The following is a 14,122-nucleotide window of genomic DNA, read 5'->3' on the forward strand; positions in this document are numbered from 1 at the left end:
AGACTGTTAAAATTAAGACTCCAAATTACCGTTTGTACTTTTGGGTACCACTGACTGAAAGAATGGAAAGTGGGGGGGGGGAGGAAGAGGAGGAGCCGGAGCCATTGTAGTCTAATGGGTTAAGGTTGGACTTTTCGACCACACATCCATCCCTCTTCCATTTCCCTCCCTTCAGCTCCTTCACAAAATGTTAATCTAATCGTGACACTATCACTTTGATGACAATATGACAAGACAGACAAATTTGATTGTATTCTCCACAGAGCAAAGCATATGCTACTTGGAAGACTTTGACAGAGAGAAGGGCATAAAACAAATGGAGTTCATGAATATACAATTTTTATTGTACACAGTAGTGACATCCAAACTTCAGAGAATAGGTGGGTGAGACTTATGCTTTCCTATTGAGATTAATGGGTACATTTTTAAAAAGTGCCAACCGAGAGTACTACAGTTTATGCTAAAATGTCGGCGTGAATAAGAATAATTTTTTTCTCAAGATGAATGATGCATTTAATAGCCGCGAGACATTCGTGCCCAGTAGCACTCCTTCAACAGTGTTGGGTTTTTTTTTTGTTATTGTAAATTATATAATCTTAACTGCAATTATAGACCTGTTTAGGTAAAGGTCAAGTTAGTAGACTGGATGGTTATAAACTAGGAAGGGAATTGGTAATGCATTCCCTTGGTGATAGCGTCTGAATGATTTTAAGCAAGATAATTTTTTTGGGGGGGGAGTGGTAACTCTATTTCTACTTTAATGTAATATAGAAAGTAAAGACAGCACACATTAACAAAGGGTAAATTAGATTTGTCTAAGTAAACATGTCTGTACAATAGGAGTAGTGTTGCTGGGGTAAGGACAACCTGAAGGTTAGGAGCGCCATGTAAATGGTACCAATTCATTTTCATAGAAAGCAAAAGGAGGGGCCAGCCCTCTAAACAATTACCTCTGATGGGATGCAGCCTGTACTTTACTGAAGTGTACATTAAAAAAAGAAAAGGATATGGAAATTAATCTGTCTCGTGGCTCTTGCTGCTCCAGAGAAGTTAGCATGAATCCTTTAGGTTGTAAAATGCCCAAAAGAGCAAGAGGCAATGCTAACTTAGATTCTACCTTTGTAAATATTGTTTCCCTCACAATGTGGAAAGTTCGCAATAGGGTTGACAGGCTTCCTGTAGGATGTGTTGGGGCAGATTCACACATGCACGATTATTTTACTATCAGTTCCTTGACTGCAGCTCTGGAGTGATGACTTGCAGGTACGAACGAGCTGTCAAAGGTTAATGAAATCCATTTTAATGGCAGCAGTTCCCCTTTTTCAGAGGAGTGTCTTCCAGGGTGGAGTAATCAAATGAAGAGACACCAGGGCCCTGTTCTGTCGTAACTCCCAGGTGAAAGGGCAAGTAGAAAGGGGTGGTGGGGCCAAACCTTTAGACCTCTGTTGTCCTAATTTCCTTCTCGGCTTCCCATGGGGAGTCTACATGAGTACAGCAGACTCCCTGCTGATCATGTGGAAAGCTGGACGGAGCTGCATGACGTTGGAAGCACAGCCCTACAGCTGCTTTATACCTGTGCTGCCTCTATACATGAACCAAGGACTGAATAGGGCCCACAGGGGCAGATTTAGATCTGTGCGAGGGGTGTGCATGCACTGGGCACTAAGCCAAGGGGGTGTCGCCTCAAAGCCCAGTAAACAAGACGCTGGACTTCCAGAAGGAGGCATGAGGCTCTCGTGCCTTCTTTTCAAAGCCAGACACCCCCTTACCCACTTTTAGGAAGGCAGCTTGAGGGGTGGGGATGGTTGCCCATTTTGGGGCTCACACAGAGTGCCACAGAACCCAGGTTGGCCACTGGGGAGTCAAGTGGGAAGCCCACAAACAGGACCTGAAAATAGGAGCACTCGCCCCTCCTCAAGTTTCCAGCAACTGGCATTCAGAAGCATACTCCATCGCCTCCATCATGGCTAGTAGCCACTCATATCCTCCATGAAGTTGTCAAATCCTCTTTTGAAACCATCTGAGTCGATGGCCATCACTGTCTCCTGCAGGATGGCTCTTCTGTTCTTCTTTAAGAGAGATAATAAAATTCTTCTGCAAATTCCTGACTGCCATGTCCACAAGCCTTGCATGACACAAAGCATGTGCTCTGTCACTTAGCTATGTTCTGTCCCTAACTAGTTCTCAAAACCTTTTTGAGTGAAGCCAATATTGCTCATATATTATTTATTTATGTATCTCTTTTTGAGACTGGCTGTCAGCAGCTTAATTTTTGGACTTAAGCCCACATACCTGAATTGTGCAACCTGTTCTTGCACTAACAGCACAAGCTTATAAATGCTTACACTGAGTTGAGGCCTTAGTGTGGGTATGGGTATGTAATATATCCATCAATGTATTTTGCCTTACAGAGTAACATAAGCAAAAAGTTAGGTCTCTGCCCTGAGGAGTTTACAATCTGAATAATTTCAACAGAGGGAGAGAAAGATGCAAGGGTAGCAGGAGAACCGTGCAAGAGAATGCAGTTACACATACTTATCCCCTCATTTGAGAACTGGCACTACCTATTTAAGTCACAGTGCTTCACCACAGGAGTGATATCTGTCTGGGGATAGCTCTGATTTACCGTTTTAATGCTTACATAGGATTTTACTGGACTTTGTGTTAATAAAAGTAGCTAATTAACTGAAACACCCCCGTATTGATGGTAAACTGTAAATGTCACCTCTGAAATACTCTGCACGTTCTTAAAGCGACAGAGTCACCCAAGTGATTCTGGGTTTTTCCTCACCTGTTTCCTCAGCGAAGGTTTGCTAGCATGGATAACCTCTTCCAGTATGTTTTCTATCCTGATTCCCCCCTTCCCTACTCCACCCATTCAACCCTCATAATAAACCCTCTCCCTTTTCCAAGTGGGCCACACAGCACAATTTCTGTGGGAAAATTTGCAGAGCGCCCGTATAACTCATTGTTTAACTTGCCTAGCAATTAAGGGCACAGGCGGCAGAAGCAGCCCGGCAGTCTTCCATTCCACTTGGCTGAATGTTAAGCATGACCTCTCTTCCCCTTTCCCCCCTCAGTTCAGAACTCTTCTCATCTTCCAAAATTATGTGAGAAATGATTTTTCATGCTATTTGCATGTTTTAGCGCATCCATCATTATCATGTGCGCTGACAGCTTTATACTTCAGCTGTGACAGAGCTTGAAAAATAGTAGGCCTATCAATCACCACATTGTAGATTTCCAAAATGAGAGCTTTGCAGCTGACATTTTCCCTCTGCTTTCCATTCGTCTGCTTTTCTTTTCTTCTGCCACAATCAGTGGCTTTTTGTCATTGTTGTTTAATTACACAAAAGATGCTTTTCCGCGATAGCAAAGTGTTGGGACGAAATACTTTCTGCCACTTTTATTTTTGTGTCGTTTGCCAGCACGTCTTCTCTGGTGTGCTCTACATCTTCATCCAAAAGGACACTCTCAAAAGGATTTGAGGCGTTGGCTCCTAAATTTGCTTCCCTTCTGCCTTACAACTACATAAAAATAATTAGGCCCTCTGTGTGAATGCAGCCTGATTCTCTTATAGCCAGTTCCATCATATCATGCTATATAAAGGGGAAAGGAATCCTGTGGCCTCCAGATGCTGGCCATTTTGTCTGGTATTGATGGGAGCTGGGAGTCCAGCAACATCATGATAGCGGTAGGTTGTCCGGTTGTGCTAATATACAATGAGTGTGCATGAGCTGTGTGCAGGGCTTGAATAATGACACAAGGTATTGTATTGAGGTGATTTTGCATCTCTCCCCCCACCCCAAGTCAAAGCACAATGTCAGTAAACCCCCCTGAGCCAAATCAGGCCCCATATTCTGCAACTCCATTGCTTTCCTATAGCTCTATAGCCCTCTAGATCCATTGGCTCTGCAAGAAATGAGGTTGTGAAAATGCTGCCAGCAGAGTTCGGAAGAGCTCTGAGCTGCTTTGTTTTCTTGTTATAGCACAGCAGTTGAGGGTTGTTGTTTTTAAAGTTTAAAGCTTCATTTAAGTTGAAAAAAAATATTTCTGTGGCTCCGCTCTAACAAAGGAAAACCACAGAGCTCTTCAGAATTCCACAGGCAACATTCTAGATAGGCCTTACAAAGAGAAGTATCAGAGCTGGTGTGAATCTGCAAAGCTTTTTTAAAAAATGTATACCACCCAGTCACCTCTTAATTATTTTAAAATAAGAAAAAACCAGGGACAACTCCCCACCCTACAATCTCCTTTACGCCCCCCACAAAAAGCCCCTAGTTCTATTTGCCTGCAGTTTGGAAGGCTTAGTCCACTGTGCAGAGGTTCCTGGGCCTGTAAATTTCATCCCTGTTGACCAAATGGCAAGAAAGCTATAGCCAGTTTTGGATCCCCCACTATAGAGAATGATGGACACAGAGCATTGTTTTATACAGAGCAACTCAAAATCAAAATTACAGCTGAAGAGGAAAGAGCACAAAGCAACTCAGATAAACATCAGGGGTTTGTTTTTAAGCACACAGATCGCAAGCACATTATCCATGTGCCTGTCCTGATGTAGCCAAAACAGTACCATCCAGGCACAAGAAGAACATAGCAGCAGATGTGGGGAACCTCAAGTCAAGACGCTAAAAAATACAAAACAATCTTTAAGTGGGGGAGGGGACTCTTAAAGGGAGGAAACAAACCAAAAGCCCAGCAAGGCCTGAACATGCTGACTGGCTCCTGGGAGAAAAAAACAGGAAGTCAGATGGGGCGGGAGAAAGGAGTAGAGTACACTGCAAAGGGGGCATGGTCTGAACCCTAAATAGGAGACCCTTCAAACTGCAACATTTTGTTGCAGGTCTCACTTGTCTTCTCTGAGGGAAGAATTCAGTTGTGCTCTTCTGATTCTTCTGTCACAGCAAGCACTTCAGCTTGCCAGAAGGAATGATCACGCCTCCTCTCCTTCCGCACAACCCTTAGGTTTTCCACTCCCACCCCCAAGCCAATTTTGGGGGGCACATGAGTGGGGGGGAGAGGCGGCAGCCCCACTGTGCATGTGGAGGTCCTGTGTTTATGCTTCTTACGGTGTTGATGGCTTTGGAACTTGTCGCATCTAAACCCGATTTTTGCCATAATCCCTTCTAGGAAACCTTTTGAACGCCACATACCAGCAGTGGGTGGGCAACAAATGTGAATGTTTTGGTTTGTATAGGAAGCTAATTTCTGCATACTCACACACCTCTCCCTATCTGCATAGTCACACGTCTCTCCATGTTCTTCATCCAGGCAAACAAAATCATTATCAGAGTTCAAGGACATTTCCAGCTAGGCAAAAACCCTCAGTGAGGGTGCAAAGCAGGCCCAGTGAGGGTGTAGAATGAGGCAAGATGTCCCCCAACAGCCCCCACCCTGGAGACTAGCAGAAAGTGCCGTATAAGCCATTTATGCCAGAAAGTCAGTCACAAGAAGATGAGCTAACTGGTGTCTTCTGTGCCGTCAGACGGCATGAACTAGTGTCCATTTTTAAACTTGCATGTTTGCAGTTTGGGCAAGAAATCTGCACATGCTCACAGTTTGGGGCAGACAGGACAGGGCAGGGGGGAGAGAAGGCTAGAGAAGCTCTTGTTTTTTGCCTGCTTCTGTAAAGTTCCACTTTCTTTGCTTGCTTGCTTGAGTAATATTGTGTAAGCTTTTTGTCACATACTATAAAAAGGAGGCCCAAAGAGCAAACGGGGCACAGCCTTGGAGAAATGATTCTCGCTGCTGCCCCTGCACAGGTGAATAAATTCTGACCTTCCTCTGAAAGAACCCGTGTCTGTCATTATTGAGTGGGAAACGACCACATTCTGCCTGAGGTTGCCCATCCCTGAACCAACTCAAAGGCTGGAACTATGGGGAGCTAAGGACAAGGGCTGGTTTATGCTATTTCCCGCAACTCCGTGTTGTAATCAAAATATGCTTTAGTTGGGCACAGTTGATGATGGCCAGGCAGACATCTGAGCCCATCTCTCTCAAAATGCTATTCACTCGCTGCAAGCTTTCCAGAGCTAGGGGTCATCTAATGAAACTGACCGGCAATAAGTTTAAGTTCAAGCAAACAAAAGGGAAGCTTGCTTATCATGCAACACGTAACTTGCCCAGGGACCATGTTGTCACAATATGTTTTTGTGATGGCCACTGGCACGAGGGCCTTTAAAAAGGATTGCACTGAGAGAAAGTGAGCCCCAAGTTCAGCAGAGACAGGCAGGCCTGCATTGTGTAAAAAAAAAAAAAAAGTAGCAAGAGTGATGGAGGGAAGCAATCGAAATAATGGCTCCTTCTTTCATTGGATGTTATAATCAGAGGACACGGAAAGGTGAGTGGGAACTAAGGGAGAACCGGCCAATTGGTCTTCTATCTGCACTTTATAAAGGTTTCACAAAAAGACCGAACAATTGATTTCAGTGTAATGTTGGATTTTAATCAAAGCAGAGAATAAGTCAACTCTTTAATCAAGATTTTCTGTAATGGATTATTTTTCTAATTGGACGGGTACAGGAGACAAACGCATGGAACCTGGTGCTCGGTGGCATTCTTTAAATATTGGTAAACTCTCAATCTCAGCTGATTGTGAGATAAAATCTCTACTGGAGTAGGGCGCTCTTGGAGGTCACGCATTCAACTCCTAAAGCTATGCAATGAACAAGAGTCAAGCAACTATCAAGTTAATTCACCTCTGTAATGAAGACCATTCTCCTTGCTGAGACAGTTCATTGATGGGTTAAACGATGAAGGACACAATCAGGACATCCCCACAGTTTACTGAGTTTTCCATTGGCGTCAAAACCCATGGGCAAAATCCAGCAAAACTCAGTCACCGCATTGAAGTCCCATTGATACCAAAGAGAAATGCAACTAAACCTAGTCAGTTGCTTTTAATAGGATGAAGGTCCTCTCTGAGCCAAGAGTGCCTGTTACTGCTTTTATAAGTAGGGATAGTTACTCTCGTCTAAAGGCTTATATATAGTATTCAAACAGTTCTGAACAGATAGAACCTGAGATATCTTTAAGAGGGATAGGCTGACCAGATCATTCTATCTCAATCTCACAGGTCTATACTGTTCCATTCATTCCTGCTGTGTGCCATTGCATCCCATACCATCCCTTTCTGCCCAACTGTGAGTACTTTATGCAAACTTTGTATAGAATATATATATATTTTTTAAAAAAGCATACCAATGATTTTCAAAGGCATTCACCAGTAAAATGGCATGAAGGGCTGTATGAGCTGAGACTTTGAGCAAGGAAGTCTTCCTGGCTCTGCTCTGCTGTGTCCCATCAATCTTACCTCTTGGTTCTTTGTTTCTGGCTCTTGTTTTATCTCTGACATTCTGTCCTGTTGTCCACATGCTGTTCACTTGTATATGAATTGGCCCACTCTTTTGCTGGCTGGTGTCCATCTATGTGTGCTGTGCAGCAAACCGTTTTTTTCACCAGTTAGTTTTTAGGGTAAGAGGGGAGACTTAGGATTGGTGAAAAGTTTAATGACCCTCCTCCAAGGTTTACATTTCCTTGCATTGTTCACATGCAGCTTGCAAGTATTTATTTCTTCTGCCTGCAGCACAGGTACATTTTTTTCCTTCCAAACAGGGGTGGAGGCTTTCCTAAGGAAATCTTGGCCAATTCAGGGATTATATAGGTGATATGATGATGTCACATCCTGCAGTCAATCAGGTTTGACAGTATGGATGATGTCACAAAGCCAAAACGGAGTAAGGGCTGGAATGCAAAACTTCCTGATGACACCACATAGCTGATCAGATTTGGCATTTGATGATTTAACAAAACCAAGTCAATGTAAGGGCACTGCTTCCTGCCTTCATTCTGAGTTGGTGAACATTTGGGTCCCATTCACAGGGCTGTCTGAAAAATTGCTGAAGAAAGGGAGGTCATTACACAAAGGAGTCAATCTTCATTCCATGCACCTCCTAGTTTTAGTTCAGCCCTGGTTCCAAAGGCTCCCAGCTCTTCCCTGCTCCTACCTTCCAAAATCCTACACAGCTCTCTCCTGCAACCTGAGTCTCTTCCAGCCTCTCCAGTTCCACTCTCTCTGCTCCCACTTGCCTAGATTCTCCCCTCTGATTGATACTCCATTGCTGCCTCTTGGCTTGACTCTGAGAGCACAATTGGTGTCTATTTCCCGCCTGTTCCCCTGAGCCCTCCCTACAATCCAGTTCTTGTGTCACCTGCCAAACTTCAACCCATATGAAGGTCCTTCAAATGAATGGACATTGCATCACCAAAGCCAAGCTGACAAAATGAACAGAAACCTTTTCCCAGCTTTCTAATCTAACAAATGAATGGGGTTAGCCAGCACTGAAATCCAAGTCAATCGCCCTGAAGCAGCATCTTGGCTTCCGTTTCACTGCTTCTGGATAAGCAAAATATGGCAGTCTTTAAGGAGACCGGTGTATGAATGGAAATAGCACCCATTCACTGGGGCTGTTAATTAATTAATTAAAACATTTCTCATATGGCTAAATCTATCTTTCTATCATCTATCTATCTATCATCAATCTATCAATCATTTGGGTTCCAATCCTATTCCCCTGGAAATAAACCCTACTGAATTGAGACTTGTCCTGGATTTCACTGTTAGTGCATGAGTGACACTAGGTTTCTGAAACTGCAAAAAAGAGGACGCTATGATGACTCATTTTAAATACCCCTACTATATGTAGGCTACAGAAGCTGTGATATATTGCTGAGAGAGACAGGAGAAGAGAAGAGGAAAGTAAATCTTCAACCACCAGTTATGTCTATGTCTCATCCAGAAAGTATAGCCAGAGACATTTTGGCAAATTTTAAAAAATCTCCCCGGAAAGAAACATTACCCCAGAAAAAGAGGGTGTGTCCTGGAAAAAGAGGACACATGGCAACCTTAGTAAGTACTGCAATTCTTTTGTTTTTACATCTCTGCAAGGGAGGAGGATGGGAAAAGAACCAAAACAACTTGGCCCCACCCATGTGACCCTTTTCCCATCCATGTGACCTTATTGCACCCACCTATATGGCCGCATTGGCCACAGGCTGCCCCACCAGGTCCAGGGGCTACTAGCCACCACTGTTTCCCTGGGTTCTGGGGGAGGGATGTTGACTTTTTTGTCTCCTATTTTGTGTAAGTGCCTGGTTTTTTCGGAGAGGGGGGTGGTTTCTGAACAGTGGCGTAACGTGGGGGGTGCAGGGGGGGCCGGCCGCACCGGGCGCAACATCTGGGGGTTAGGGTTAGGGTGCGCAAATCCACGGGTTAGGGGGCGCAAATCCACGGGTTAGGGGGTGCAAATTACTTGCCTTGCCCTGGGTGCTGACAACCCATGCTACGCCACTGTTTCTGAACAATCTACTTTTTAAAAAGACATCAGAATGATCCTTGTTTCTTATCCATCATTTATAACTGTGTCAAATATTATATTGTGATTTCTTTCGTATGTCTAATCTCACAACTGAGATTCAAGTTATATGTAATGGAAGACTTTAATAAACAGGTAAAAAGTTTTAAAGGACCTTGGATGAAAAACACTGATAAAAAAATGCATTGTTTAAGGCACTAAAAAAGAAAGATTTTTTTAAATATTAAAAAAATCTACAGCCACACGCAAAGAACAGTCTCATCTTTTTACTGCAAAAAAACCCCGCCACCAGTTTAACATTCTACCTGTGGCATTAGCTATAAAAAGGATACTTTTAAACCCCTAAGTAAGTAGGATAATAGTAGCCTAAATCTAATAAAATGTGACATCAGATATCAGAAAATATGATTTTCTGCCAACCAAGCTGGTAAGCTACTTTATGTGACACTTTTCAAAAAGAGAACATTCTTCCTGCGTCTCTTAACATTGTGTCTGAAGGGGGTAAGCTGCCGGTTAGGGGACATGTGTGAGGATAAAAAAGGCCTCTGTGTAGCTGACATGTTGTCCACTCATGTATGGCTCCATGTCACCTTATTTCTGCTGTCACAGAACCTGAGGCTAGTGCTTGATGCAATACTGGATTTCCCTCCCATCCTCCTGTCTCACTCAATAGTTATTTTGTCTCCTTGCTTTTCCGTGTGTGTGTGTGTGTGTGTGTGTGTGTGTGTGCGTGTGTGTGTGTGTGTGTGAAAGGTCCGTGCAGAAACGCTTTGCATTGGTCTTTCGGCTTTATTGCTACATTCCCAAGGAATCATGTACCTAATGTAAAGCCCACTGACTGGAATGCAAAGACTTTAATTGGCTATAATTAAGAGCAGGTCAGGATATAAAAGTCTGAGAACTGCAGAATGAGAAGCACTCCTGAAGTCAACAAATTTTTGTCAGGGCAAGTTTTTTTTTTTTTTGTTTACCGTCGTAACAAATTGTTTTCTCAAAATTTGTCTTCTGTACCATGAAAATAAATAAAAACATTGCTTTTAAAAAAAATGTTTGGGGGAGTTTGACCTTTCGCAATGAAATCAACATACACATAGGTTACTATGAACTTAGTATATTGAGTCAGACTGCTAGTCCACCCCACTCACTAATGTCTACACAGACTGGCAGCAGCTCCTCAGGGTATTATTAGACAGGGGTCTCTCCCAGAGCTACCTGGAGATGCTGGGAATTCTGCATGCAAGGCAGATGGTCTACCACTGAGCTACAACTTTCCCCCAGTACTTCTCAATATAGGGTTAGGAATCATAGAACTGTAGAGTTGGAAGGGACCCCAAGGATCATCTAGTCCAACCCGCTGTGGGCAGGAATATGCAGCTGTCCCATAAGGGGATCGAACCTGCAACCTTGGCATTATCAGTACCACACTCTAACCAATTGTTCCCCAACCCTGAATAAAGACTGTTTCATCCATTGTGCAACACATATCTTACAGTCTTACTATTACTTTGAAGATCTTTACTGGAGACAGCTACATGCCACAGTGGTTATTGCAATGAATATGTTTAAAGGTAAAGGGACCCCTGACCATTAGAGAGCCAGTGTGGTGTAGTGGTTAAGAGCGGTAGTCTCGTAATCTGGGGAACCGGGTTCGCGTCTCCGCTCCTCCACATGCAGCTGCTGGGTGACCTTGGGCCAGTCACACTTCTTTGAAGTCTCTCAGCCCTACTCACCTCACAGAGTGTTTGTTGTGAGGGAGGGAGGGAAAGGAGAATGTTAGCCGCTTTGAGACTCCTGAAGGGGAGTGAAAGGCGGGATATCAAATCCAAACTCTTCTTCTTCTTCTTCTTCAGTCGTGACTGACTCTGGGGTTGCGGCGTTCATCTCGCTTTATTGGCCATGGGAGCCACTTCTGGTGAACCAGAGCAGCACACAGAAATGCCATTTACCTTCCTGCCGGAGCGGTACCTATTTATCTACTTGCACTTTGACACGCTTTCGAACTGCTAGGTGGGCAGGAGCTGGGACCGAACAACGGGAGCTCACCCCATCGTGGGGATTCAAACCACTGACCTTCTGATCGGCAAGTCCTAGGCTCTGTGGTTTAACCCACGGTGCCTTTACTCTGCAATAAATACCAATGCTGTTTTGCTTATTTAATAGAAATTAACCCAAACTACTAGGACTGTTTTGGTGAATTAGCAAAAAAACAGCACAATGTATGATGTTTAGAATGCTTATTTACACAAAATGGCTGACACTGATTAAAACGTCTTTGTAGCCTGAAATATTAATACCCCACTGTTGCAGAATGGAAAAGGTGGTTAGTTACATAGAAGGCAAAACCCAGGCCACCCAATGCCCACTTTGTTTGGACTACAACCTTAGTTACAGTTACTAGCACAGAGGTAGTGGGGATGGGGAGGCTATTATTGGGAAATTTCCTTATATGGCCACCTGCGATAAGCATTTAGAAACCAAGCAGAACTAAGGGAAGACTGGAGCAAAGAGGAAGGGCAACAGTTCATATGCAACAAATAGTAGTTCAGGCTGGCAAAGAGGAAGGTGGGTTCAGCACCTTGGAAAGAGACATGCATGGGTTTCAAAACCACATTTAGCCATCCTGCATTTGAGGCAAACGATACAAGGTGGCTCAGCAGTGTCCTGGAGTAACTGGTAGATCTTGATAGCCTAGGCTGCATATCAAAGGGTCTATATACCAGCCACAAGGTTCCTCTTGTATCTATAACTTTGGGAAGCAGCCCAATCTGATTCACAGCTGCTCTCATTTGACTCATTGTTTAGGATCAAATTAGATCCTAAAAAGTCCCCATTTACTATAGTGGGGAACGTAAAAAAAAAGGGGGGGGAGGCTACAGCTTTCTTTTTCCTTTCACTGAAGTGGATGGAATTTTCTGGCATAGCAGCTGCTTCATGGTGGATTGAGCCAGCCAAATTGTAGGCAGATAGATCCAGGGATTTTCACAGAGGGCACCTTTAATTTTTTATTATTTAAAAGTAGGGATCCTACACTATATTATCCTTTCTGTAATGGTTGCTTCATCCACCCTTGCCTCTGTCCTTTGCCCTTTCTCTGTATCCCAATTGTGTGCATCCCGTTGCATCCAAGATTTCAGAGACTTACCTTGCTAAACATATAAGAACTAGGAATGGAAGCAGGTGCTTCCAAACATTTACTAAGTTCTTAAAAGTGTGTCTCAATCTTGAAATGGACAGCATATCCACACTTGAAAATATGGACCTAAAATCAGTATACAGGCTAATATGGAAATGACTGAGAACTTCAAGTCAGACAAAACTATAAATTACCGCAAGTACTGTAACATTTTGTATTATAGCCAAACTAACATTGCATGTAGTTTGATGTCCCCCAAATTTACGGTATGTTTTTCTCGTACAATCATATTCGGGTGCAGGGGGGGTCTTGCCTCTCCAGACCCAGATTACGAGGTACAGTTATTACTTTGTCCATAAATGCCTGTTTCAAACATTTCTATACCACCCTTCAACCAATAGTTCCTAGGGTGTCCAATTAAAGGTATTAATTAATTAAGTAACCTGTTAAGGGCTCTTAGTCTGTACTCAGACTAGAAAGAATGACATTAAATTAATGGAAGGCATTTCATAAGATCTGCTGCCCTATGTAGACAAAGAGGTTTTTTTTACAACTCTTGTGTGAAATGGCATGCCATATGCCTTTAATAAGGCATGGGAGCTCCTCATTCCCCCCCCTCATTTTTATTTCTGTAGGCTCGTTTTCAAGAAACTAGAACCCTGAGAGTCATGGATCAGGATTGCCGTGCTATTCCTTAGGAGTCGCCATGCCCTTTTTGTTGAAGTGTGAGCTGCCTGTTTCCATCTGAGATGGTCATCATGACTTATTCTTGATTTATTTATTTTATCTGCACCATCAACAATTTGGTTCCTGGGTTTGTTTTCCTCTTCCCTCCTTATCCCCTTTTCCTTCTGTGCCGTGCCTTTTCCAATTGTACGCCTGAGGACACAGGTTTTGTGGGCAAGCCCACTCTGGTAGCTTTTCTGTGCAACTACTTTGCATAAATAAATAGATAATTTGTTTCCTATTTATTTTTAATGACCTTTATTCCTTAAGGTGACGACTCTATGAGGAGCTTTGACTTATCCAGCTTGTGTTGCTTCACGTTATCTGCATTAGACATTTACATTTCTCCCTTTATGACCATTTTAATTACAGCATCCCAATTTCGGCTCCTTACTAAATATGAATGAAGCAGATGAAGTGTAGCCTAGCTGGAGCATGATGCTGTTTAACGCCAGTTACTATCTTTAGCCGAGATGCTGGGATTCATTCTCATCTCATTTGCTGAGCGCTCTATCATTAAAGTGTCATTGAAAACTGACACCACTTAATTTTAGCAGCTTTCAATTCTCGTTTGCAGCAAGAATAGCTTTAAATGGAGAGGAGTGCAAATTACAGAGAGAAGGGATATTTTTACACTGCACTCAGCATTTTATCAAACAAAGCTGCCTCGCAGGGAATAGGGAACAATACGTTATAAAAAGCCAAACTCTCCTCTGGTGCTGATAAATGGGCATTTGATCTTCCTTGTGTTGGCTTCTGCTTGCGGTGGCCATAGTCTTGGCTATTATATTAGCGGAGTTGTTTCCTAGCCTCTAAGATACATATAAATATAACCATATATAGATGTGGTTTTCAAAAAACTAAAACCTCTCAGCTCAGTTCCTTTCGC

At 43.2% G+C, this 14,122-nt stretch overlaps 1 long non-coding RNA gene across 1 annotated transcript in view; it reads left to right on the forward strand.

Moving 5' to 3' along the window:
* Nucleotides 1–6,229: 6,229 nt before the first annotated feature.
* LOC310758878 overlaps nt 6,230–14,122 on the forward strand; it is a 29,013-nt gene continuing 21,120 nt past the window's right edge. Inside the window, exons 1-3 of the long non-coding RNA XR_014546042.1 lie at nt 6,230–6,340; nt 7,076–7,142; nt 8,706–8,908. This is a non-coding gene — a long non-coding RNA (uncharacterized lncRNA). The remainder of the gene's footprint in view (nt 6,341–7,075; nt 7,143–8,705; nt 8,909–14,122) is intronic.

This window comes from Podarcis filfolensis (assembly GCF_964270895.1).
Source record: "Podarcis filfolensis genome assembly, chromosome: 3".
In the NCBI taxonomy this organism is placed as follows: Eukaryota; Metazoa; Chordata; class Lepidosauria; order Squamata; family Lacertidae; genus Podarcis; species Podarcis filfolensis.